This window comes from Balaenoptera borealis (assembly GCF_965194805.1).
Source record: "Balaenoptera borealis genome assembly, contig: HAP1_SCAFFOLD_801, whole genome shotgun sequence".
NCBI classification, from domain to species: Eukaryota; Metazoa; Chordata; class Mammalia; order Artiodactyla; family Balaenopteridae; genus Balaenoptera; species Balaenoptera borealis.
Genome location: NW_028123400.1, coordinates 8,727 through 35,186, shown reverse-complemented (window position 1 = coordinate 35,186; position 26,460 = coordinate 8,727). Strand labels below are relative to the sequence as shown.

Here is a 26,460-nt window from a genome sequence, read left to right as displayed (position 1 = left end):
TAGACCTCCCTTGGTATTTGGTAGGTGTTTTGTCTTTATATATTTTATATGTATTGGTGAGTATATAATTCATATGGTTTATATGTTATATGTTTATATACATTTAACATACATTAGTATATCTATGTTAGCCCCATAGTCCTAATTTATCCATCCTCCCACCTTTCATTTTGGCTAACCATTAGTTTGTTTTATAAGTCTGTGAGTGTCTTTTTCTGTGAAAATATGTTTATTGGTAGCAACCTTAGGCTAACATGTATACAAGATATCATAGGATATTTATCATTCCCTCTTGACTTACTTAAGCTAATATGATTATTTCTAGGCTCATGTGTAGTCCTGAAAACGGCATTGTTCATTTTTTTCCCGAGGCTACTCTTCCATTCGGTATGTGTACCACTTCTTCTGTGTCCATTTATCTGTTGATGGACATTTTGTTTGCTTCCATGTCTTGGCTATTGTAAATACTGCTGCAATACACGATTTTCCATCCCGTGTCTTTTTTTTTTTAAGATTTTTTTTTAATTAATTAATTTATTTATTTATTTATTTTTGGCTGTGCTGGTTCCTTGTTTCTGTGCGAGGGCTTTCTCCAGTTGCGGCAAGTGGGGGCCACTCCTCATCACGGTGCGCGGGCCTCCCACCATCGCGGCCTCTCCCGCTGCGGAGCACAGGCTCCAGATGCGCAGGCTCAGCAGCTTTGGCTCACGGGCCCAATTGCTCCGCGGCATGCGGGATCCTCCCAGACCAGGGATCGAACCCGTGGCCCCTGCCTTGGCAGGCAGACTCTCAACCACTGCACCACCAGGGAAGCCCCATCCCGTGTCTTTTTGATTCTGACTTTCACAGGTGAAAGGCCCAATAGTGGGACTTCCGGATCATATGGTGACTCAATTTTTACCTTTAAATGCGCTGCCATTCTGTTCCTATTATTGGCCGTTACCAGTTTACATCCCACTTAGACCGAGAGGTTACGCTATTCTCCACAACTTCTTCAACATCTATTGTTTGTAGACTTTTTGCTGATGGTCATTCTGACTGGTGTGAGGTGATTACCTTTGTGTAGATTGGATTTGCATGCGTCTCATATTTCCTGATGTTTTGCGTTTATCAGTGTCCTTTTCACTTTTTTTTTAAGATTGAGCGAAACGTACAACTTCTAACTGCCTTCTTGAAAAATTTGCTGCGTTTGGATTTTTTTGGCCATTCCCTTCCCCAGGACATTTTTTGAGGGCATGAGTCATTTACAGCCCTGCAGTCCTTGTGAATATTAGTGACCATTAGCAGTAGATTTAAAGCTGCTGTTTGAGGAAACGGCTTTTGGGTGGCAGGATTTCTACGTTGCCAACTCTGCTTGCTAGGGAAACAGAACTTCGCTGCAAGTTGTGGTTTTAGGTTGCAGATTAGAGTGGAATGTGCCAGGACAAACCCCCATAAGTTTAACCTCCGTAATTCTTGTCTGTCTCTTTAAGTTGTAGTTTTTATCAGAGCAAATTTGATTGAAAAAAAATTTTTTTTTGTAGGAGTACAGAATCTTGTTCATTTACACATATACCTATATTTATTGATCTTTGGGTCCTTTTCCATGTAGGTTGTTACAGAGTGTTGAGTAGACCACTCTTGGTATTCCATAGGTCTTTGGGGATTATATATTTTATATGTATTAGTATATGTGTGTTAACCCCAATATCCTAATTTATCCATTCCTCACACGTTTTCTTTGGCTTAACCATAAGTTTGTCTTCTCAATCTGAGATTGCCTTTCTCTATGGAAATATGTTCATTTTTATGAATTTTCAGATAACATAAGGGACATCATAGGGCATTTGTCTTTCTCATTCTGACTTACTTCACGTTGTGTGATTATCTCTAGGCTCCTCTGTGGTGCTGCATATGCCATTCTTTTATTTTTTTCCGTGACGGATATTCCATTCTGTCCATATTACCACTTCTTCTTTGTCCATTCATCTGATTATGGACCTTTTTTGTGTTTCCATGTCTTGGCTATTTCAGTATTGCTGCAGTGCACATTTGCCTGCCTCTGTCTTTCCGATTCTTGTGGTCTTAGGTTATAGGCCCAAAAGGTGCCCTGCCGCATCATATGGTAGCTCAATTTTTACGTTTTAAAGCAGCTCCGTTCAGTTTTCGTTAGTGCTGTTACCACTTTACATTCCACCAGCATCTAGAAATTACAGAGTTCTCTAAAAGCCCTTAGCATTTATAGTTTGTAGACTTTTTGCTGATGGTCATTTGACTGGTGTGAGCTGAAACGTTTTCACGTTGGATTTGCATGTGGCTAATAATTCCTTATACTGAACTTTAGGCATGTCCTCTTTTTTCTTTTCCTTCTTTTTTAAAGAGTGACTACAACTTCCCTCTTCGTATTGACTTCTTGAAAAAGTTGTAATGTGTAGAATTTTCTTGCCTATTCCCTACCCCAGGGCATTTGTTGAGGGCAGGTGTCATTTACAGCCCTGCAGTCCTTGTGACTATTAAGCAACCATTAGCACTTGGTTTAAAGCTGCTGTTATGGGAAACAACCACAAGGCGGCAGCATTATTACGTTCTCAACGCTTGTTACTAGTGCAAAAGAGTCTTCCTGAAAGTAGTGTTCCAAGGTTGTAAATTAGAGTGGAATGTGCTGGGACAAGCCCCCAGAAGTTTATGTCACCTTACTTATGTTTGTTTTTTAAATTTAATTTCTATTTCTTATCGGAGTAAATTTGATTAGAGTGTTGTGGTTTTCTGGCTGTACAGAATCTGCTCAATGATTCATACATATGTCTGGTCATCTTCGGATCCTGTTACCTTGTATGTTATTACAGAAAGTTGAGTAGACCTCCCTTGGTATTTGGTAGGTGTTTTGTCTTTATATATTTTATATGTATTGGTGAGTATATAATTCATATGGTTTATATGTTATATGTTTATATACATTTAACATACATTAGTATATCTATGTTAGCCCCATAGTCCTAATTTATCCATCCTCCCACCTTTCATTTTGGCTAACCATTAGTTTGTTTTATAAGTCTGTGAGTGTCTTTTTCTGTGAAAATATGTTTATTGGTAGCAACCTTAGGCTAACATGTATACAAGATATCATAGGATATTTATCATTCCCTCTTGACTTACTTAAGCTAATATGATTATTTCTAGGCTCATGTGTAGTCCTGAAAACGGCATTGTTCATTTTTTTCCCGAGGCTACTCTTCCATTCGGTATGTGTACCACTTCTTCTGTGTCCATTTATCTGTTGATGGACATTTTGTTTGCTTCCATGTCTTGGCTATTGTAAATACTGCTGCAATACACGATTTTCCATCCCGTGTCTTTTTTTTTTTAAGATTTTTTTTTAAATTAATTAATTAATTTATTTATTTATTTTTGGCTGTGCTGGTTCCTTGTTTCTGTGCGAGGGCTTTCTCCAGTTGCGGCAAGTGGGGGCCACTCCTCATCACGGTGCGCGGGCCTCCCACCATCGCGGCCTCTCCCGCTGCGGAGCACAGGCTCCAGATGCGCAGGCTCAGCAGCTTTGGCTCACGGGCCCAATTGCTCCGCGGCATGCGGGATCCTCCCAGACCAGGGATCGAACCCGTGGCCCCTGCCTTGGCAGGCAGACTCTCAACCACTGCACCACCAGGGAAGCCCCATCCCGTGTCTTTTTGATTCTGACTTTCACAGGTGAAAGGCCCAATAGTGGGACTTCCGGATCATATGGTGACTCAATTTTTACCTTTAAATGCGCTGCCATTCTGTTCCTATTATTGGCCGTTACCAGTTTACATCCCACTTAGACCGAGAGGTTACGCTATTCTCCACAACTTCTTCAACATCTATTGTTTGTAGACTTTTTGCTGATGGTCATTCTGACTGGTGTGAGGTGATACCTTTGTGTAGATTGGATTTGCATGCGTCTCATATTTCCTGATGTTTTGCGTTTATCAGTGTCCTTTTCACTTTTTTTTTAAGATTGAGCGAAACGTACAACTTCTAACTGCCTTCTTGAAAAATTTGCTGCGTTTGGATTTTTTTGGCCATTCCCTTCCCCAGGACATTTTTTGAGGGCATGAGTCATTTACAGCCCTGCAGTCCTTGTGAATATTAGTGACCATTAGCAGTAGATTTAAAGCTGCTGTTTGAGGAAACGGCTTTTGGGTGGCAGGATTTCTACGTTGCCAACTCTGCTTGCTAGGGAAACAGAACTTCGCTGCAAGTTGTGGTTTTAGGTTGCAGATTAGAGTGGAATGTGCCAGGACAAACCCCCATAAGTTTAACCTCCGTAATTCTTGTCTGTCTCTTTAAGTTGTAGTTTTTATCAGAGCAAATTTGATTGAAAAAAATTTTTTTTTTGTAGGAGTACAGAATCTTGTTCATTTACACATATACCTATATTTATTGATCTTTGGGTCCTTTTCCATGTAGGTTGTTACAGAGTGTTGAGTAGACCACTCTTGGTATTCCATAGGTCTTTGGGGATTATATATTTTATATGTATTAGTATATGTGTGTTAACCCCAATATCCTAATTTATCCATTCCTCACACGTTTTCTTTGGCTTAACCATAAGTTTGTCTTCTCAATCTGAGATTGCCTTTCTCTATGGAAATATGTTCATTTTTATGAATTTTCAGATAACATAAGGGACATCATAGGGCATTTGTCTTTCTCATTCTGACTTACTTCACGTTGTGTGATTATCTCTAGGCTCCTCTGTGGTGCTGCATATGCCATTCTTTTATTTTTTTCCGTGACGGATATTCCATTCTGTCCATATTACCACTTCTTCTTTGTCCATTCATCTGATTATGGACCTTTTTTGTGTTTCCATGTCTTGGCTATTTCAGTATTGCTGCAGTGCACATTTGCCTGCCTCTGTCTTTCCGATTCTTGTGGTCTTAGGTTATAGGCCCAAAAGGTGCCCTGCCGCATCATATGGTAGCTCAATTTTTACGTTTTAAAGCAGCTCCATTCAGTTTTCGTTAGTGCTGTTACCACTTTACATTCCACCAGCATCTAGAAATTACAGAGTTCTCTAAAAGCCCTTAGCATTTATAGTTTGTAGACTTTTTGCTGATGGTCATTTGACTGGTGTGAGCTGAAACGTTTTCACGTTGGATTTGCATGTGGCTAATAATTCCTTATACTGAACTTTAGGCATGTCCTCTTTTTTCTTTTCCTTCTTTTTTAAAGAGTGACTACAACTTCCCTCTTCGTATTGACTTCTTGAAAAAGTTGTAATGTGTAGAATTTTCTTGCCTATTCCCTACCCCAGGGCATTTGTTGAGGGCAGGTGTCATTTACAGCCCTGCAGTCCTTGTGACTATTAAGCAACCATTAGCACTTGGTTTAAAGCTGCTGTTATGGGAAACAACCACAAGGCGGCAGCATTATTACGTTCTCAACGCTTGTTACTAGTGCAAAAGAGTCTTCCTGAAAGTAGTGTTCCAAGGTTGTAAATTAGAGTGGAATGTGCTGGGACAAGCCCCCAGAAGTTTATGTCACCTTACTTATGTTTGTTTTTTAAATTTAATTTCTATTTCTTATCGGAGTAAATTTGATTAGAGTGTTGTGGTTTTCTGGCTGTACAGAATCTGCTCAATGATTCATACATATGTCTGGTCATCTTCGGATCCTGTTACCTTGTATGTTATTACAGAAAGTTGAGTAGACCTCCCTTGGTATTTGGTAGGTGTTTTGTCTTTATATATTTTATATGTATTGGTGAGTATATAATTCATATGGTTTATATGTTATATGTTTATATACATTTAACATACATTAGTATATCTATGTTAGCCCCATAGTCCTAATTTATCCATCCTCCCACCTTTCATTTTGGCTAACCATTAGTTTGTTTTATAAGTCTGTGAGTGTCTTTTTCTGTGAAAATATGTTTATTGGTAGCAACCTTAGGCTAACATGTATACAAGATATCATAGGATATTTATCATTCCCTCTTGACTTACTTAAGCTAATATGATTATTTCTAGGCTCATGTGTAGTCCTGAAAACGGCATTGTTCATTTTTTTCCCGAGGCTACTCTTCCATTCGGTATGTGTACCACTTCTTCTGTGTCCATTTATCTGTTGATGGACATTTTGTTTGCTTCCATGTCTTGGCTATTGTAAATACTGCTGCAATACACGATTTTCCATCCCGTGTCTTTTTTTTTTTAAGATTTTTTTTTAAATTAATTTATTTATTTATTTATTTATTTTTGGCTGTGCTGGTTCCTTGTTTCTGTGCGAGGGCTTTCTCCAGTTGCGGCAAGTGGGGGCCACTCCTCATCACGGTGCGCGGGCCTCCCACCATCGCGGCCTCTCCCGCTGCGGAGCACAGGCTCCAGATGCGCAGGCTCAGCAGCTTTGGCTCACGGGCCCAATTGCTCCGCGGCATGCGGGATCCTCCCAGACCAGGGATCGAACCCGTGGCCCCTGCCTTGGCAGGCAGACTCTCAACCACTGCACCACCAGGGAAGCCCCATCCCGTGTCTTTTTGATTCTGACTTTCACAGGTGAAAGGCCCAATAGTGGGACTTCCGGATCATATGGTGACTCAATTTTTACCTTTAAATGCGCTGCCATTCTGTTCCTATTATTGGCCGTTACCAGTTTACATCCCACTTAGACCGAGAGGTTACGCTATTCTCCACAACTTCTTCAACATCTATTGTTTGTAGACTTTTTGCTGATGGTCATTCTGACTGGTGTGAGGTGATACCTTTGTGTAGATTGGATTTGCATGCGTCTCATATTTCCTGATGTTTTGCGTTTATCAGTGTCCTTTTCACTTTTTTTTTAAGATTGAGCGAAACGTACAACTTCTAACTGCCTTCTTGAAAAATTTGCTGCGTTTGGATTTTTTTGGCCATTCCCTTCCCCAGGACATTTTTTGAGGGCATGAGTCATTTACAGCCCTGCAGTCCTTGTGAATATTAGTGACCATTAGCAGTAGATTTAAAGCTGCTGTTTGAGGAAACGGCTTTTGGGTGGCAGGATTTCTACGTTGCCAACTCTGCTTGCTAGGGAAACAGAACTTCGCTGCAAGTTGTGGTTTTAGGTTGCAGATTAGAGTGGAATGTGCCAGGACAAACCCCCATAAGTTTAACCTCCGTAATTCTTGTCTGTCTCTTTAAGTTGTAGTTTTTATCAGAGCAAATTTGATTGAAAAAAATTTTTTTTTTGTAGGAGTACAGAATCTTGTTCATTTACACATATACCTATATTTATTGATCTTTGGGTCCTTTTCCATGTAGGTTGTTACAGAGTGTTGAGTAGACCACTCTTGGTATTCCATAGGTCTTTGGGGATTATATATTTTATATGTATTAGTATATGTGTGTTAACCCCAATATCCTAATTTATCCATTCCTCACACGTTTTCTTTGGCTTAACCATAAGTTTGTCTTCTCAATCTGAGATTGCCTTTCTCTATGGAAATATGTTCATTTTTATGAATTTTCAGATAACATAAGGGACATCATAGGGCATTTGTCTTTCTCATTCTGACTTACTTCACGTTGTGTGATTATCTCTAGGCTCCTCTGTGGTGCTGCATATGCCATTCTTTTATTTTTTTCCGTGACGGATATTCCATTCTGTCCATATTACCACTTCTTCTTTGTCCATTCATCTGATTATGGACCTTTTTTGTGTTTCCATGTCTTGGCTATTTCAGTATTGCTGCAGTGCACATTTGCCTGCCTCTGTCTTTCCGATTCTTGTGGTCTTAGGTTATAGGCCCAAAAGGTGCCCTGCCGCATCATATGGTAGCTCAATTTTTACGTTTTAAAGCAGCTCCGTTCAGTTTTCGTTAGTGCTGTTACCACTTTACATTCCACCAGCATCTAGAAATTACAGAGTTCTCTAAAAGCCCTTAGCATTTATAGTTTGTAGACTTTTTGCTGATGGTCATTTGACTGGTGTGAGCTGAAACGTTTTCACGTTGGATTTGCATGTGGCTAATAATTCCTTATACTGAACTTTAGGCATGTCCTCTTTTTTCTTTTCCTTCTTTTTTAAAGAGTGACTACAACTTCCCTCTTCGTATTGACTTCTTGAAAAAGTTGTAATGTGTAGAATTTTCTTGCCTATTCCCTACCCCAGGGCATTTGTTGAGGGCAGGTGTCATTTACAGCCCTGCAGTCCTTGTGACTATTAAGCAACCATTAGCACTTGGTTTAAAGCTGCTGTTATGGGAAACAACCACAAGGCGGCAGCATTATTACGTTCTCAACGCTTGTTACTAGTGCAAAAGAGTCTTCCTGAAAGTAGTGTTCCAAGGTTGTAAATTAGAGTGGAATGTGCTGGGACAAGCCCCCAGAAGTTTATGTCACCTTACTTATGTTTGTTTTTTAAATTTAATTTCTATTTCTTATCGGAGTAAATTTGATTAGAGTGTTGTGGTTTTCTGGCTGTACAGAATCTGCTCAATGATTCATACATATGTCTGGTCATCTTCGGATCCTGTTACCTTGTATGTTATTACAGAAAGTTGAGTAGACCTCCCTTGGTATTTGGTAGGTGTTTTGTCTTTATATATTTTATATGTATTGGTGAGTATATAATTCATATGGTTTATATGTTATATGTTTATATACATTTAACATACATTAGTATATCTATGTTAGCCCCATAGTCCTAATTTATCCATCCTCCCACCTTTCATTTTGGCTAACCATTAGTTTGTTTTATAAGTCTGTGAGTGTCTTTTTCTGTGAAAATATGTTTATTGGTAGCAACCTTAGGCTAACATGTATACAAGATATCATAGGATATTTATCATTCCCTCTTGACTTACTTAAGCTAATATGATTATTTCTAGGCTCATGTGTAGTCCTGAAAACGGCATTGTTCATTTTTTTCCCGAGGCTACTCTTCCATTCGGTATGTGTACCACTTCTTCTGTGTCCATTTATCTGTTGATGGACATTTTGTTTGCTTCCATGTCTTGGCTATTGTAAATACTGCTGCAATACACGATTTTCCATCCCGTGTCTTTTTTTTTTTAAGATTTTTTTTTTAATTAATTAATTTATTTATTTATTTATTTTTGGCTGTGCTGGTTCCTTGTTTCTGTGCGAGGGCTTTCTCCAGTTGCGGCAAGTGGGGGCCACTCCTCATCACGGTGCGCGGGCCTCCCACCATCGCGGCCTCTCCCGCTGCGGAGCACAGGCTCCAGATGCGCAGGCTCAGCAGCTTAGGCTCACGGGCCCAATTGCTCCGCGGCATGCGGGATCCTCCCAGACCAGGGATCGAACCCGTGGCCCCTGCCTTGGCAGGCAGACTCTCAACCACTGCACCACCAGGGAAGCCCCATCCCGTGTCTTTTTGATTCTGACTTTCACAGGTGAAAGGCCCAATAGTGGGACTTCCGGATCATATGGTGACTCAATTTTTACCTTTAAATGCGCTGCCATTCTGTTCCTATTATTGGCCGTTACCAGTTTACATCCCACTTAGACCGAGAGGTTACGCTATTCTCCACAACTTCTTCAACATCTATTGTTTGTAGACTTTTTGCTGATGGTCATTCTGACTGGTGTGAGGTGATTACCTTTGTGTAGATTGGATTTGCATGCGTCTCATATTTCCTGATGTTTTGCGTTTATCAGTGTCCTTTTCACTTTTTTTTTAAGATTGAGCGAAACGTACAACTTCTAACTGCCTTCTTGAAAAATTTGCTGCGTTTGGATTTTTTTGGCCATTCCCTTCCCCAGGACATTTTTTGAGGGCATGAGTCATTTACAGCCCTGCAGTCCTTGTGAATATTAGTGACCATTAGCAGTAGATTTAAAGCTGCTGTTTGAGGAAACGGCTTTTGGGTGGCAGGATTTCTACGTTGCCAACTCTGCTTGCTAGGGAAACAGAACTTCGCTGCAAGTTGTGGTTTTAGGTTGCAGATTAGAGTGGAATGTGCCAGGACAAACCCCCATAAGTTTAACCTCCGTAATTCTTGTCTGTCTCTTTAAGTTGTAGTTTTTATCAGAGCAAATTTGATTGAAAAAAATTTTTTTTTTGTAGGAGTACAGAATCTTGTTCATTTACACATATACCTATATTTATTGATCTTTGGGTCCTTTTCCATGTAGGTTGTTACAGAGTGTTGAGTAGACCACTCTTGGTATTCCATAGGTCTTTGGGGATTATATATTTTATATGTATTAGTATATGTGTGTTAACCCCAATATCCTAATTTATCCATTCCTCACACGTTTTCTTTGGCTTAACCATAAGTTTGTCTTCTCAATCTGAGATTGCCTTTCTCTATGGAAATATGTTCATTTTTATGAATTTTCAGATAACATAAGGGACATCATAGGGCATTTGTCTTTCTCATTCTGACTTACTTCACGTTGTGTGATTATCTCTAGGCTCCTCTGTGGTGCTGCATATGCCATTCTTTTATTTTTTTCCGTGACGGATATTCCATTCTGTCCATATTACCACTTCTTCTTTGTCCATTCATCTGATTATGGACCTTTTTTGTGTTTCCATGTCTTGGCTATTTCAGTATTGCTGCAGTGCACATTTGCCTGCCTCTGTCTTTCCGATTCTTGTGGTCTTAGGTTATAGGCCCAAAAGGTGCCCTGCCGCATCATATGGTAGCTCAATTTTTACGTTTTAAAGCAGCTCCGTTCAGTTTTCGTTAGTGCTGTTACCACTTTACATTCCACCAGCATCTAGAAATTACAGAGTTCTCTAAAAGCCCTTAGCATTTATAGTTTGTAGACTTTTTGCTGATGGTCATTTGACTGGTGTGAGCTGAAACGTTTTCACGTTGGATTTGCATGTGGCTAATAATTCCTTATACTGAACTTTAGGCATGTCCTCTTTTTTCTTTTCCTTCTTTTTTAAAGAGTGACTACAACTTCCCTCTTCGTATTGACTTCTTGAAAAAGTTGTAATGTGTAGAATTTTCTTGCCTATTCCCTACCCCAGGGCATTTGTTGAGGGCAGGTGTCATTTACAGCCCTGCAGTCCTTGTGACTATTAAGCAACCATTAGCACTTGGTTTAAAGCTGCTGTTATGGGAAACAACCACAAGGCGGCAGCATTATTACGTTCTCAACGCTTGTTACTAGTGCAAAAGAGTCTTCCTGAAAGTAGTGTTCCAAGGTTGTAAATTAGAGTGGAATGTGCTGGGACAAGCCCCCAGAAGTTTATGTCACCTTACTTATGTTTGTTTTTTAAATTTAATTTCTATTTCTTATCGGAGTAAATTTGATTAGAGTGTTGTGGTTTTCTGGCTGTACAGAATCTGCTCAATGATTCATACATATGTCTGGTCATCTTCGGATCCTGTTACCTTGTATGTTATTACAGAAAGTTGAGTAGACCTCCCTTGGTATTTGGTAGGTGTTTTGTCTTTATATATTTTATATGTATTGGTGAGTATATAATTCATATGGTTTATATGTTATATGTTTATATACATTTAACATACATTAGTATATCTATGTTAGCCCCATAGTCCTAATTTATCCATCCTCCCACCTTTCATTTTGGCTAACCATTAGTTTGTTTTATAAGTCTGTGAGTGTCTTTTTCTGTGAAAATATGTTTATTGGTAGCAACCTTAGGCTAACATGTATACAAGATATCATAGGATATTTATCATTCCCTCTTGACTTACTTAAGCTAATATGATTATTTCTAGGCTCATGTGTAGTCCTGAAAACGGCATTGTTCATTTTTTTCCCGAGGCTACTCTTCCATTCGGTATGTGTACCACTTCTTCTGTGTCCATTTATCTGTTGATGGACATTTTGTTTGCTTCCATGTCTTGGCTATTGTAAATACTGCTGCAATACACGATTTTCCATCCCGTGTCTTTTTTTTTTTAAGATTTTTTTTTTAATTAATTAATTTATTTATTTATTTATTTTTGGCTGTGCTGGTTCCTTGTTTCTGTGCGAGGGCTTTCTCCAGTTGCGGCAAGTGGGGGCCACTCCTCATCACGGTGCGCGGGCCTCCCACCATCGCGGCCTCTCCCGCTGCGGAGCACAGGCTCCAGATGCGCAGGCTCAGCAGCTTTGGCTCACGGGCCCAATTGCTCCGCGGCATGCGGGATCCTCCCAGACCAGGGATCGAACCCGTGGCCCCTGCCTTGGCAGGCAGACTCTCAACCACTGCACCACCAGGGAAGCCCCATCCCGTGTCTTTTTGATTCTGACTTTCACAGGTGAAAGGCCCAATAGTGGGACTTCCGGATCATATGGTGACTCAATTTTTACCTTTAAATGCGCTGCCATTCTGTTCCTATTATTGGCCGTTACCAGTTTACATCCCACTTAGACCGAGAGGTTACGCTATTCTCCACAACTTCTTCAACATCTATTGTTTGTAGACTTTTTGCTGATGGTCATTCTGACTGGTGTGAGGTGATTACCTTTGTGTAGATTGGATTTGCATGCGTCTCATATTTCCTGATGTTTTGCGTTTATCAGTGTCCTTTTCACTTTTTTTTTAAGATTGAGCGAAACGTACAACTTCTAACTGCCTTCTTGAAAAATTTGCTGCGTTTGGATTTTTTTGGCCATTCCCTTCCCCAGGACATTTTTTGAGGGCATGAGTCATTTACAGCCCTGCAGTCCTTGTGAATATTAGTGACCATTAGCAGTAGATTTAAAGCTGCTGTTTGAGGAAACGGCTTTTGGGTGGCAGGATTTCTACGTTGCCAACTCTGCTTGCTAGGGAAACAGAACTTCGCTGCAAGTTGTGGTTTTAGGTTGCAGATTAGAGTGGAATGTGCCAGGACAAACCCCCATAAGTTTAACCTCCGTAATTCTTGTCTGTCTCTTTAAGTTGTAGTTTTTATCAGAGCAAATTTGATTGAAAAAAAATTTTTTTTTGTAGGAGTACAGAATCTTGTTCATTTACACATATACCTATATTTATTGATCTTTGGGTCCTTTTCCATGTAGGTTGTTACAGAGTGTTGAGTAGACCACTCTTGGTATTCCATAGGTCTTTGGGGATTATATATTTTATATGTATTAGTATATGTGTGTTAACCCCAATATCCTAATTTATCCATTCCTCACACGTTTTCTTTGGCTTAACCATAAGTTTGTCTTCTCAATCTGAGATTGCCTTTCTCTATGGAAATATGTTCATTTTTATGAATTTTCAGATAACATAAGGGACATCATAGGGCATTTGTCTTTCTCATTCTGACTTACTTCACGTTGTGTGATTATCTCTAGGCTCCTCTGTGGTGCTGCATATGCCATTCTTTTATTTTTTTCCGTGACGGATATTCCATTCTGTCCATATTACCACTTCTTCTTTGTCCATTCATCTGATTATGGACCTTTTTTGTGTTTCCATGTCTTGGCTATTTCAGTATTGCTGCAGTGCACATTTGCCTGCCTCTGTCTTTCCGATTCTTGTGGTCTTAGGTTATAGGCCCAAAAGGTGCCCTGCCGCATCATATGGTAGCTCAATTTTTACGTTTTAAAGCAGCTCCGTTCAGTTTTCGTTAGTGCTGTTACCACTTTACATTCCACCAGCATCTAGAAATTACAGAGTTCTCTAAAAGCCCTTAGCATTTATAGTTTGTAGACTTTTTGCTGATGGTCATTTGACTGGTGTGAGCTGAAACGTTTTCACGTTGGATTTGCATGTGGCTAATAATTCCTTATACTGAACTTTAGGCATGTCCTCTTTTTTCTTTTCCTTCTTTTTTAAAGAGTGACTACAACTTCCCTCTTCGTATTGACTTCTTGAAAAAGTTGTAATGTGTAGAATTTTCTTGCCTATTCCCTACCCCAGGGCATTTGTTGAGGGCAGGTGTCATTTACAGCCCTGCAGTCCTTGTGACTATTAAGCAACCATTAGCACTTGGTTTAAAGCTGCTGTTATGGGAAACAACCACAAGGCGGCAGCATTATTACGTTCTCAACGCTTGTTACTAGTGCAAAAGAGTCTTCCTGAAAGTAGTGTTCCAAGGTTGTAAATTAGAGTGGAATGTGCTGGGACAAGCCCCCAGAAGTTTATGTCACCTTACTTATGTTTGTTTTTTAAATTTAATTTCTATTTCTTATCGGAGTAAATTTGATTAGAGTGTTGTGGTTTTCTGGCTGTACAGAATCTGCTCAATGATTCATACATATGTCTGGTCATCTTCGGATCCTGTTACCTTGTATGTTATTACAGAAAGTTGAGTAGACCTCCCTTGGTATTTGGTAGGTGTTTTGTCTTTATATATTTTATATGTATTGGTGAGTATATAATTCATATGGTTTATATGTTATATGTTTATATACATTTAACATACATTAGTATATCTATGTTAGCCCCATAGTCCTAATTTATCCATCCTCCCACCTTTCATTTTGGCTAACCATTAGTTTGTTTTATAAGTCTGTGAGTGTCTTTTTCTGTGAAAATATGTTTATTGGTAGCAACCTTAGGCTAACATGTATACAAGATATCATAGGATATTTATCATTCCCTCTTGACTTACTTAAGCTAATATGATTATTTCTAGGCTCATGTGTAGTCCTGAAAACGGCATTGTTCATTTTTTTCCCGAGGCTACTCTTCCATTCGGTATGTGTACCACTTCTTCTGTGTCCATTTATCTGTTGATGGACATTTTGTTTGCTTCCATGTCTTGGCTATTGTAAATACTGCTGCAATACACGATTTTCCATCCCGTGTCTTTTTTTTTTTAAGATTTTTTTTTAAATTAATTAATTTATTTATTTATTTATTTTTGGCTGTGCTGGTTCCTTGTTTCTGTGCGAGGGCTTTCTCCAGTTGCGGCAAGTGGGGGCCACTCCTCATCACGGTGCGCGGGCCTCCCACCATCGCGGCCTCTCCCGCTGCGGAGCACAGGCTCCAGATGCGCAGGCTCAGCAGCTTTGGCTCACGGGCCCAATTGCTCCGCGGCATGCGGGATCCTCCCAGACCAGGGATCGAACCCGTGGCCCCTGCCTTGGCAGGCAGACTCTCAACCACTGCACCACCAGGGAAGCCCCATCCCGTGTCTTTTTGATTCTGACTTTCACAGGTGAAAGGCCCAATAGTGGGACTTCCGGATCATATGGTGACTCAATTTTTACCTTTAAATGCGCTGCCATTCTGTTCCTATTATTGGCCGTTACCAGTTTACATCCCACTTAGACCGAGAGGTTACGCTATTCTCCACAACTTCTTCAACATCTATTGTTTGTAGACTTTTTGCTGATGGTCATTCTGACTGGTGTGAGGTGATACCTTTGTGTAGATTGGATTTGCATGCGTCTCATATTTCCTGATGTTTTGCGTTTATCAGTGTCCTTTTCACTTTTTTTTTAAGATTGAGCGAAACGTACAACTTCTAACTGCCTTCTTGAAAAATTTGCTGCGTTTGGATTTTTTTGGCCATTCCCTTCCCCAGGACATTTTTTGAGGGCATGAGTCATTTACAGCCCTGCAGTCCTTGTGAATATTAGTGACCATTAGCAGTAGATTTAAAGCTGCTGTTTGAGGAAACGGCTTTTGGGTGGCAGGATTTCTACGTTGCCAACTCTGCTTGCTAGGGAAACAGAACTTCGCTGCAAGTTGTGGTTTTAGGTTGCAGATTAGAGTGGAATGTGCCAGGACAAACCCCCATAAGTTTAACCTCCGTAATTCTTGTCTGTCTCTTTAAGTTGTAGTTTTTATCAGAGCAAATTTGATTGAAAAAAATTTTTTTTTTGTAGGAGTACAGAATCTTGTTCATTTACACATATACCTATATTTATTGATCTTTGGGTCCTTTTCCATGTAGGTTGTTACAGAGTGTTGAGTAGACCACTCTTGGTATTCCATAGGTCTTTGGGGATTATATATTTTATATGTATTAGTATATGTGTGTTAACCCCAATATCCTAATTTATCCATTCCTCACACGTTTTCTTTGGCTTAACCATAAGTTTGTCTTCTCAATCTGAGATTGCCTTTCTCTATGGAAATATGTTCATTTTTATGAATTTTCAGATAACATAAGGGACATCATAGGGCATTTGTCTTTCTCATTCTGACTTACTTCACGTTGTGTGATTATCTCTAGGCTCCTCTGTGGTGCTGCATATGCCATTCTTTTATTTTTTTCCGTGACGGATATTCCATTCTGTCCATATTACCACTTCTTCTTTGTCCATTCATCTGATTATGGACCTTTTTTGTGTTTCCATGTCTTGGCTATTTCAGTATTGCTGCAGTGCACATTTGCCTGCCTCTGTCTTTCCGATTCTTGTGGTCTTAGGTTATAGGCCCAAAAGGTGCCCTGCCGCATCATATGGTAGCTCAATTTTTACGTTTTAAAGCAGCTCCGTTCAGTTTTCGTTAGTGCTGTTACCACTTTACATTCCACCAGCATCTAGAAATTACAGAGTTCTCTAAAAGCCCTTAGCATTTATAGTTTGTAGACTTTTTGCTGATGGTCATTTGACTGGTGTGAGCTGAAACGTTTTCACGTTGGATTTGCATGTGGCTAATAATTCCTTATACTGAACTTTAGGCATGTCCTCTTTTTTCTTTTCCTTCTTTTTTAAAGAGTGACTACAACTTCCCTCTTCGTATTGACTTCTTGAAAAAGTTGTAATGTGTAGAATTTTCTTGCCTATTCCCTACCCCAGGGCATTTGTTGAGGGCAGGTGTCATTTACAGCCCTGCAGTCCTTGTGACTATTAAGCAACCATTAGCACTTGGTTTAAAGCTGCTGTTATGGGAAACAACCACAAGGCGGCAGCATTATTACGTTCTCAACGCTTGTTACTAGTGCAAAAGAGTCTTCCTGAAAGTAGTGTTCCAAGGTTGTAAATTAGAGTGGAATGTGCTGGGACAAGCCCCCAGAAGTTTATGTCACCTTACTTATGTTTGTTTTTTAAATTTAATTTCTATTTCTTATCGGAGTAAATTTGATTAGAGTGTTGTGGTTTTCTGGCTGTACAGAATCTGCTCAATGATTCATACATATGTCTGGTCATCTTCGGATCCTGTTACCTTGTATGTTATTACAGAAAGTTGAGTAGACCTCCCTTGGTATTTGGTAGGTGTTTTGTCTTTATATATTTTATATGTATTGGTGAGTATATAATTCATATGGTTTATATGTTATATGTTTATATACATTTAACATACATTAGTATATCTATGTTAGCCCCATAGTCCTAATTTATCCATCCTCCCACCTTTCATTTTGGCTAACCATTAGTTTGTTTTATAAGTCTGTGAGTGTCTTTTTCTGTGAAAATATGTTTATTGGTAGCAACCTTAGGCTAACATGTATACAAGATATCATAGGATATTTATCATTCCCTCTTGACTTACTTAAGCTAATATGATTATTTCTAGGCTCATGTGTAGTCCTGAAAACGGCATTGTTCATTTTTTTCCCGAGGCTACTCTTCCATTCGGTATGTGTACCACTTCTTCTGTGTCCATTTATCTGTTGATGGACATTTTGTTTGCTTCCATGTCTTGGCTATTGTAAATACTGCTGCAATACACGATTTTCCATCCCGTGTCTTTTTTTTTTTAAGATTTTTTTTTTAATTAATTAATTTATTTATTTATTTATTTTTGGCTGTGCTGGTTCCTTGTTTCTGTGCGAGGGCTTTCTCCAGTTGCGGCAAGTGGGGGCCACTCCTCATCACGGTGCGCGGGCCTCCCACCATCGCGGCCTCTCCCGCTGCGGAGCACAGGCTCCAGATGCGCAGGCTCAGCAGCTTTGGCTCACGGGCCCAATTGCTCCGCGGCATGCGGGATCCTCCCAGACCAGGGATCGAACCCGTGGCCCCTGCCTTGGCAGGCAGACTCTCAACCACTGCACCACCAGGGAAGCCCCATCCCGTGTCTTTTTGATTCTGACTTTCACAGGTGAAAGGCCCAATAGTGGGACTTCCGGATCATATGGTGACTCAATTTTTACCTTTAAATGCGCTGCCATTCTGTTCCTATTATTGGCCGTTACCAGTTTACATCCCACTTAGACCGAGAGGTTACGCTATTCTCCACAACTTCTTCAACATCTATTGTTTGTAGACTTTTTGCTGATGGTCATTCTGACTGGTGTGAGGTGATACCTTTGTGTAGATTGGATTTGCATGCGTCTCATATTTCCTGATGTTTTGCGTTTATCAGTGTCCTTTTCACTTTTTTTTTAAGATTGAGCGAAACGTACAACTTCTAACTGCCTTCTTGAAAAATTTGCTGCGTTTGGATTTTTTTGGCCATTCCCTTCCCCAGGACATTTTTTGAGGGCATGAGTCATTTACAGCCCTGCAGTCCTTGTGAATATTAGTGACCATTAGCAGTAGATTTAAAGCTGCTGTTTGAGGAAACGGCTTTTGGGTGGCAGGATTTCTACGTTGCCAACTCTGCTTGCTAGGGAAACAGAACTTCGCTGCAAGTTGTGGTTTTAGGTTGCAGATTAGAGTGGAATGTGCCAGGACAAACCCCCATAAGTTTAACCTCCGTAATTCTTGTCTGTCTCTTTAAGTTGTAGTTTTTATCAGAGCAAATTTGATTGAAAAAAAATTTTTTTTTGTAGGAGTACAGAATCTTGTTCATTTACACATATACCTATATTTATTGATCTTTGGGTCCTTTTCCATGTAGGTTGTTACAGAGTGTTGAGTAGACCACTCTTGGTATTCCATAGGTCTTTGGGGATTATATATTTTATATGTATTAGTATATGTGTGTTAACCCCAATATCCTAATTTATCCATTCCTCACACGTTTTCTTTGGCTTAACCATAAGTTTGTCTTCTCAATCTGAGATTGCCTTTCTCTATGGAAATATGTTCATTTTTATGAATTTTCAGATAACATAAGGGACATCATAGGGCATTTGTCTTTCTCATTCTGACTTACTTCACGTTGTGTGATTATCTCTAGGCTCCTCTGTGGTGCTGCATATGCCATTCTTTTATTTTTTTCCGTGACGGATATTCCATTCTGTCCATATTACCACTTCTTCTTTGTCCATTCATCTGATTATGGACCTTTTTTGTGTTTCCATGTCTTGGCTATTTCAGTATTGCTGCAGTGCACATTTGCCTGCCTCTGTCTTTCCGATTCTTGTGGTCTTAGGTTATAGGCCCAAAAGGTGCCCTGCCGCATCATATGGTAGCTCAATTTTTACGTTTTAAAGCAGCTCCGTTCAGTTTTCGTTAGTGCTGTTACCACTTTACATTCCACCAGCATCTAGAAATTACAGAGTTCTCTAAAAGCCCTTAGCATTTATAGTTTGTAGACTTTTTGCTGATGGTCATTTGACTGGTGTGAGCTGAAACGTTTTCACGTTGGATTTGCATGTGGCTAATAATTCCTTATACTGAACTTTAGGCATGTCCTCTTTTTTCTTTTCCTTCTTTTTTAAAGAGTGACTACAACTTCCCTCTTCGTATTGACTTCTTGAAAAAGTTGTAATGTGTAGAATTTTCTTGCCTATTCCCTACCCCAGGGCATTTGTTGAGGGCAGGTGTCATTTACAGCCCTGCAGTCCTTGTGACTATTAAGCAACCATTAGCACTTGGTTTAAAGCTGCTGTTATGGGAAACAACCACAAGGCGGCAGCATTATTACGTTCTCAACGCTTGTTACTAGTGCAAAAGAGTCTTCCTGAAAGTAGTGTTCCAAGGTTGTAAATTAGAGTGGAATGTGCTGGGACAAGCCCCCAGAAGTTTATGTCACCTTACTTATGTTTGTTTTTTAAATTTAATTTCTATTTCTTATCGGAGTAAATTTGATTAGAGTGTTGTGGTTTTCTGGCTGTACAGAATCTGCTCAATGATTCATACATATGTCTGGTCATCTTCGGATCCTGTTACCTTGTATGTTATTACAGAAAGTTGAGTAGACCTCCCTTGGTATTTGGTAGGTGTTTTGTCTTTATATATTTTATATGTATTGGTGAGTATATAATTCATATGGTTTATATGTTATATGTTTATATACATTTAACATACATTAGTATATCTATGTTAGCCCCATAGTCCTAATTTATCCATCCTCCCACCTTTCATTTTGGCTAACCATTAGTTTGTTTTATAAGTCTGTGAGTGTCTTTTTCTGTGAAAATATGTTTATTGGTAGCAACCTTAGGCTAACATGTATACAAGATATCATAGGATATTTATCATTCCCTCTTGACTTACTTAAGCTAATATGATTATTTCTAGGCTCATGTGTAGTCCTGAAAACGGCATTGTTCATTTTTTTCCCGAGGCTACTCTTCCATTCGGTATGTGTACCACTTCTTCTGTGTCCATTTATCTGTTGATGGACATTTTGTTTGCTTCCATGTCTTGGCTATTGTAAATACTGCTGCAATACACGATTTTCCATCCCGTGTCTTTTTTTTTTTAAGATTTTTTTTTAAATTAATTAATGAATTTATTTATTTATTTTTGGCTGTGCTGGTTCCTTGTTTCTGTGCGAGGGCTTTCTCCAGTTGCGGCAAGTGGGGGCCACTCCTCATCACGGTGCGCGGGCCTCCCACCATCGCGGCCTCTCCCGCTGCGGAGCACAGGCTCCAGATGCGCAGGCTCAGCAGCTTTGGCTCACGGGCCCAATTGCTCCGCGGCATGCGGGATCCTCCCAGACCAGGGATCGAACCCGTGGCCCCTGCCTTGGCAGGCAGACTCTCAACCACTGCACCACCAGGGAAGCCCCATCCCGTGTCTTTTTGATTCTGACTTTCACAGGTGAAAGGCCCAATAGTGGGACTTCCGGATCATATGGTGACTCAATTTTTACCTTTAAATGCGCTGCCATTCTGTTCCTATTATTGGCCGTTACCAGTTTACATCCCACTTAGACCGAGAGGTTACGCTATTCTCCACAACTTCTTCAACATCTATTGTTTGTAGACTTTTTGCTGATGGTCATTCTGACTGGTGTGAGGTGATACCTTTGTGTAGATTGGATTTGCATGCGTCTCATATTTCCTGATGTTTTGCGTTTATCAGTGTCCTTTTCACTTTTTTTTTAAGATTGAGCGAAACGTACAACTTCTAACTGCCTTCTTGAAAAATTTGCTGCGTTTGGATTCTTTTGGCCATTCCCTTCCCCAGGACATTTTTTGAGGGCATGAGTCATTTACAGCCCTGCAGTCCTTGTGAATATTAGTGACCATTAGCAGTAGATTTAAAGCTGCTGTTTGAGGAAACGGCTTTTGGGTGGCAGGATTTCTACGTTGCCAACTCTGCTTGCTAGGGAAACAGAACTTCGCTGCAAGTTGTGGTTTTAGGTTGCAGATTAGAGTGGAATGTGCCAGGACAAACCCCCATAAGTTTAACCTCCGTAATTCTTGTCTGTCTCTTTAAGTTGTAGTTTTTATCAGAGCAAATTTGATTGAAAAAAAATTTTTTTTTGTAGGAGTACAGAATCTTGTTCATTTACACATATACCTATATTTATTGATCTTTGGGTCCTTTTCCATGTAGGTTGTTACAGAGTGTTGAGTAGACCACTCTTGGTATTCCATAGGTCTTTGGGGATTATATATTTTATATGTATTAGTATATGTGTGTTAACCCCAATATCCTAATTTATCCATTCCTCACACGTTTTCTTTGGCTTAACCATAAGTTTGTCTTCTCAATCTGAGATTGCCTTTCTCTATGGAAATATGTTCATTTTTATGAATTTTCAGATAACATAAGGGACATCATAGGGCATTTGTCTTTCTCATTCTGACTTACTTCACGTTGTGTGATTATCTCTAGGCTCCTCTGTGGTGCTGCATATGCCATTCTTTTATTTTTTTCCGTGACGGATATTCCATTCTGTCCATATTACCACTTCTTCTTTGTCCATTCATCTGATTATGGACCTTTTTTGTGTTTCCATGTCTTGGCTATTTCAGTATTGCTGCAGTGCACATTTGCCTGCCTCTGTCTTTCCGATTCTTGTGGTCTTAGGTTATAGGCCCAAAAGGTGCCCTGCCGCATCATATGGTAGCTCAATTTTTACGTTTTAAAGCAGCTCCGTTCAGTTTTCGTTAGTGCTGTTACCACTTTACATTCCACCAGCATCTAGAAATTACAGAGTTCTCTAAAAGCCCTTAGCATTTATAGTTTGTAGACTTTTTGCTGATGGTCATTTGACTGGTGTGAGCTGAAACGTTTTCACGTTGGATTTGCATGTGGCTAATAATTCCTTATACTGAACTTTAGGCATGTCCTCTTTTTTCTTTTCCTTCTTTTTTAAAGAGTGACTACAACTTCCCTCTTCGTATTGACTTCTTGAAAAAGTTGTAATGTGTAGAATTTTCTTGCCTATTCCCTACCCCAGGGCATTTGTTGAGGGCAGGTGTCATTTACAGCCCTGCAGTCCTTGTGACTATTAAGCAACCATTAGCACTTGGTTTAAAGCTGCTGTTATGGGAAACAACCACAAGGCGGCAGCATTATTACGTTCTCAACGCTTGTTACTAGTGCAAAAGAGTCTTCCTGAAAGTAGTGTTCCAAGGTTGTAAATTAGAGTGGAATGTGCTGGGACAAGCCCCCAGAAGTTTATGTCACCTTACTTATGTTTGTTTTTTAAATTTAATTTCTATTTCTTATCGGAGTAAATTTGATTAGAGTGTTGTGGTTTTCTGGCTGTACAGAATCTGCTCAATGATTCATACATATGTCTGGTCATCTTCGGATCCTGTTACCTTGTATGTTATTACAGAAAGTTGAGTAGACCTCCCTTGGTATTTGGTAGGTGTTTTGTCTTTATATATTTTATATGTATTGGTGAGTATATAATTCATATGGTTTATATGTTATATGTTTATATACATTTAACATACATTAGTATATCTATGTTAGCCCCATAGTCCTAATTTATCCATCCTCCCACCTTTCATTTTGGCTAACCATTAGTTTGTTTTATAAGTCTGTGAGTGTCTTTTTCTGTGAAAATATGTTTATTGGTAGCAACCTTAGGCTAACATGTATACAAGATATCATAGGATATTTATCATTCCCTCTTGACTTACTTAAGCTAATATGATTATTTCTAGGCTCATGTGTAGTCCTGAAAACGGCATTGTTCATTTTTTTCCCGAGGCTACTCTTCCATTCGGTATGTGTACCACTTCTTCTGTGTCCATTTATCTGTTGATGGACATTTTGTTTGCTTCCATGTCTTGGCTATTGTAAATACTGCTGCAATACACGATTTTCCATCCCGTGTCTTTTTTTTTTTAAGATTTTTTTTTTAATTAATTAATTAATTTATTTATTTATTTTTGGCTGTGCTGGTTCCTTGTTTCTGTGCGAGGGCTTTCTCCAGTTGCGGCAAGTGGGGGCCACTCCTCATCACGGTGCGCGGGCCTCCCACCATCGCGGCCTCTCCCGCTGCGGAGCACAGGCTCCAGATGCGCAGGCTCAGCAGCTTAGGCTCACGGGCCCAATTGCTCCGCGGCATGCGGGATCCTCCCAGACCAGGGATCGAACCCGTGGCCCCTGCCTTGGCAGGCAGACTCTCAACCACTGCACCACCAGGGAAGCCCCATCCCGTGTCTTTTTGATTCTGACTTTCACAGGTGAAAGGCCCAATAGTGGGACTTCCGGATCATATGGTGACTCAATTTTTACCTTTAAATGCGCTGCCATTCTGTTCCTATTATTGGCCGTTACCAGTTTACATCCCACTTAGACCGAGAGGTTACGCTATTCTCCACAACTTCTTCAACATCTATTGTTTGTAGACTTTTTGCTGATGGTCATTCTGACTGGTGTGAGGTGATTACCTTTGTGTAGATTGGATTTGCATGCGTCTCATATTTCCTGATGTTTTGCGTTTATCAGTGTCCTTTTCACTTTTTTTTTAAGATTGAGCGAAACGTACAACTTCTAACTGCCTTCTTGAAAAATTTGCTGCGTTTGGATTTTTTTGGCCATTCCCTTCCCCAGGACATTTTTTGAGGGCATGAGTCATTTACAGCCCTGCAGTCCTTGTGAATATTAGTGACCATTAGCAGTAGATTTAAAGCTGCTGTTTGAGGAAACGGCTTTTGGGTGGCAGGATTTCTACGTTGCCAACTCTGCTTGCTAGGGAAACAGAACTTCGCTGCAAGTTGTGGTTTTAGGTTGCAGATTAGAGTGGAATGTGCCAGGACAAACCCCCATAAGTTTAACCTCCGTAATTCTTGTCTGTCTCTTTAAGTTGTAGTTTTTATCAGAGCAAATTTGATTGAAAAAAAATTTTTTTTTGTAGGAGTACAGAATCTTGTTCATTTACACATATACCTATATTTATTGATCTTTGGGTCCTTTTCCATGTAGGTTGTTACAGAGTGTTGAGTAGACCACTCTTGGTATTCCATAGGTCTTTGGGGATTATATATTTTATATGTATTAGTATATGTGTGTTAACCCCAATATCCTAATTTATCCATTCCTCACACGTTTTCTTTGGCTTAACCATAAGTTTGTCTTCTCAATCTGAGATTGCCTTTCTCTATGGAAATATGTTCATTTTTATGAATTTTCAGATAACATAAGGGACATCATAGGGCATTTGTCTTTCTCATTCTGACTTACTTCACGTTGTGTGATTATTTCTAGGCTCCTCTGTGGTGCTGCATATGCCATTCTTTTATTTTTTTTCGTGACTGATATTCCATTCTGTCCATATACCACTTCTTCTTTGTACATTCATCTGATTATGGACCTTTTTTTTGCTTCCATGTCTTGGCTCTTTCAATATTGCTGGAGTGCACATTTGCCAGCCTCTGTCTTTCCGATTCTTGTGGTCTTAGGTTATAGGCCAAAAAGGTGCCCTTCCGCATCATATGGCAGCTTAATTTTTACCTTTTAAGGCAGCTCCATTCAGTTTTTGTTAGTGCTGTTACCACTTTACATTCCACCAGCAGCTAGAAGGTACAGAGTTCTCTAAAAGCCCTTCAGCATTTATAGTTTGCAGAATTTTTGCTGATGGTCATTTGATTGGTGTGAGCTGAAACCTTTTTTACGTTGCATTTGCATGTGGCTAATAATTCCTTATACTGAGCTTTAGGCATGTCCTTTTTTTTCTTTTTCTTTTTTTTTAAAGAGTGACTACAACTTCCCTCTTCATATTGACTTCTTGAACAATTTTCATGTGTTGAATTTTCTTGCCTATTCCCTACCCCAGGGCATTTTTTGAGGATAGGTGTCATTTACAGCCCTGCAGTCCTTGTGACTATTAAGCAACCATTAGCACCTGGTTTAAAGCTGCTGTTGTGGGAAACAGCCACAAGGCGGCAGCATTATTACGTTCTCAACTCTTTTTACTAGTGCAAAAGATCTTCCTGGAGGTAGTGTTCCAAGGTTGTAAATTAGAATGGAATGTGTTGGGACAAGCCCCCAGAAGTTTATGTCACCTTACTTTTGTTTGTTTTTTAAATTTAATTTCTATTTCTTATCGGAGTAAATTTGATTAGAGTGTTGTGGTTTTCTGGCTGTACAGAATCTGCTCAATGATTCATACATATGTCTGTTCATCTTCGGATTCTGTTACCTTGTATGTTATTACAGAATGTTGAGTAGACCTCCCTTGGTATTTGGTAGGTGTTTTGTCATTATATATTTTATATGTATTGGTGAGTATATAATTCATATAGTTTATATGTTATATGTTTATATACGTTTAACATACATTAGTATATCTATGTTAGCCCCATAGTCCTAATTTATCCATCCTCCCACCTTTCATTTTGGCTAAGCATTTGTTTGTTTTATAAGTCTGTGAGTGTCTTTTTCTGTGGAAATATGTTTATTGGTAGCAATCTTAGGATAACATGTATACATGGTATCATAGGATATTTGTCATTCCCTCTTGACTTACTTAACCTAATATGATTATTTCTAGGCTCATCTGTAGTCCTGAAAACGGCATTGTTCATTTTTTTCCCGAGGCTACTATTCCATTTGGTATGTGTACCACTTCTTCTTTGTCCATTTATCTGTTGATGGACATTTTGTTTGCTTCCATGTCTTGGCTGTTGTAAATACTGCTGCATTACACGGTTTTCCATCCTGTTCCTTTTTGATTCTGGCTTTCACAGGTGACAGGCCCAATAGTGGGCCTTCCAGATCATATGGTGACTCAATTTTTACCTTTAAATGCACTGCCGTCCTGTTCCTATTATTTGGCCGTTACCAGTTTACATCCCACTTAGACCGAGAGGTTACGCTTTTCTCCACAACTTCTTCAGCACCTATTGCTTGTTGACATTTTTTTTCACACACACACAGTGTATTTTATTTTTACAAGAGATAAATAGACTGACACTAAGCATTGTACATGGATGACCACAACAAAAGCAACAATGATTGCAATTACCAAACCTGAAACACACTCATACTATGTCATAATATTGACATTCAGTCCAGTAATCCTCCACTGTAACAGCTCCTTTACTTTGCAGTGAAAATTGATTTGTATATTCTTTGCCTCTGAGTCCTTGTGGGATTTTTTTTTAAATTCAGACAGAAA

At 39.6% G+C, this 26,460-nt stretch overlaps 1 long non-coding RNA gene across 4 annotated transcripts in view; it reads left to right on the top strand.

Annotated features, from left to right (window-relative positions):
- The window catches only part of LOC309621667, a 311,127-nt gene extending 285,126 nt beyond the window's left edge, over positions 1–26,001 (top strand). For all 4 annotated transcript variants that reach the window (XR_014240138.1, XR_014240139.1, XR_014240140.1 and 1 more), the window contains one exon: positions 25,834–26,001. This is a non-coding gene — a long non-coding RNA (uncharacterized lncRNA). The remainder of the gene's footprint in view (positions 1–25,833) is intronic.
- The last annotated feature ends 459 nt before the right edge of the window (positions 26,002–26,460 follow it).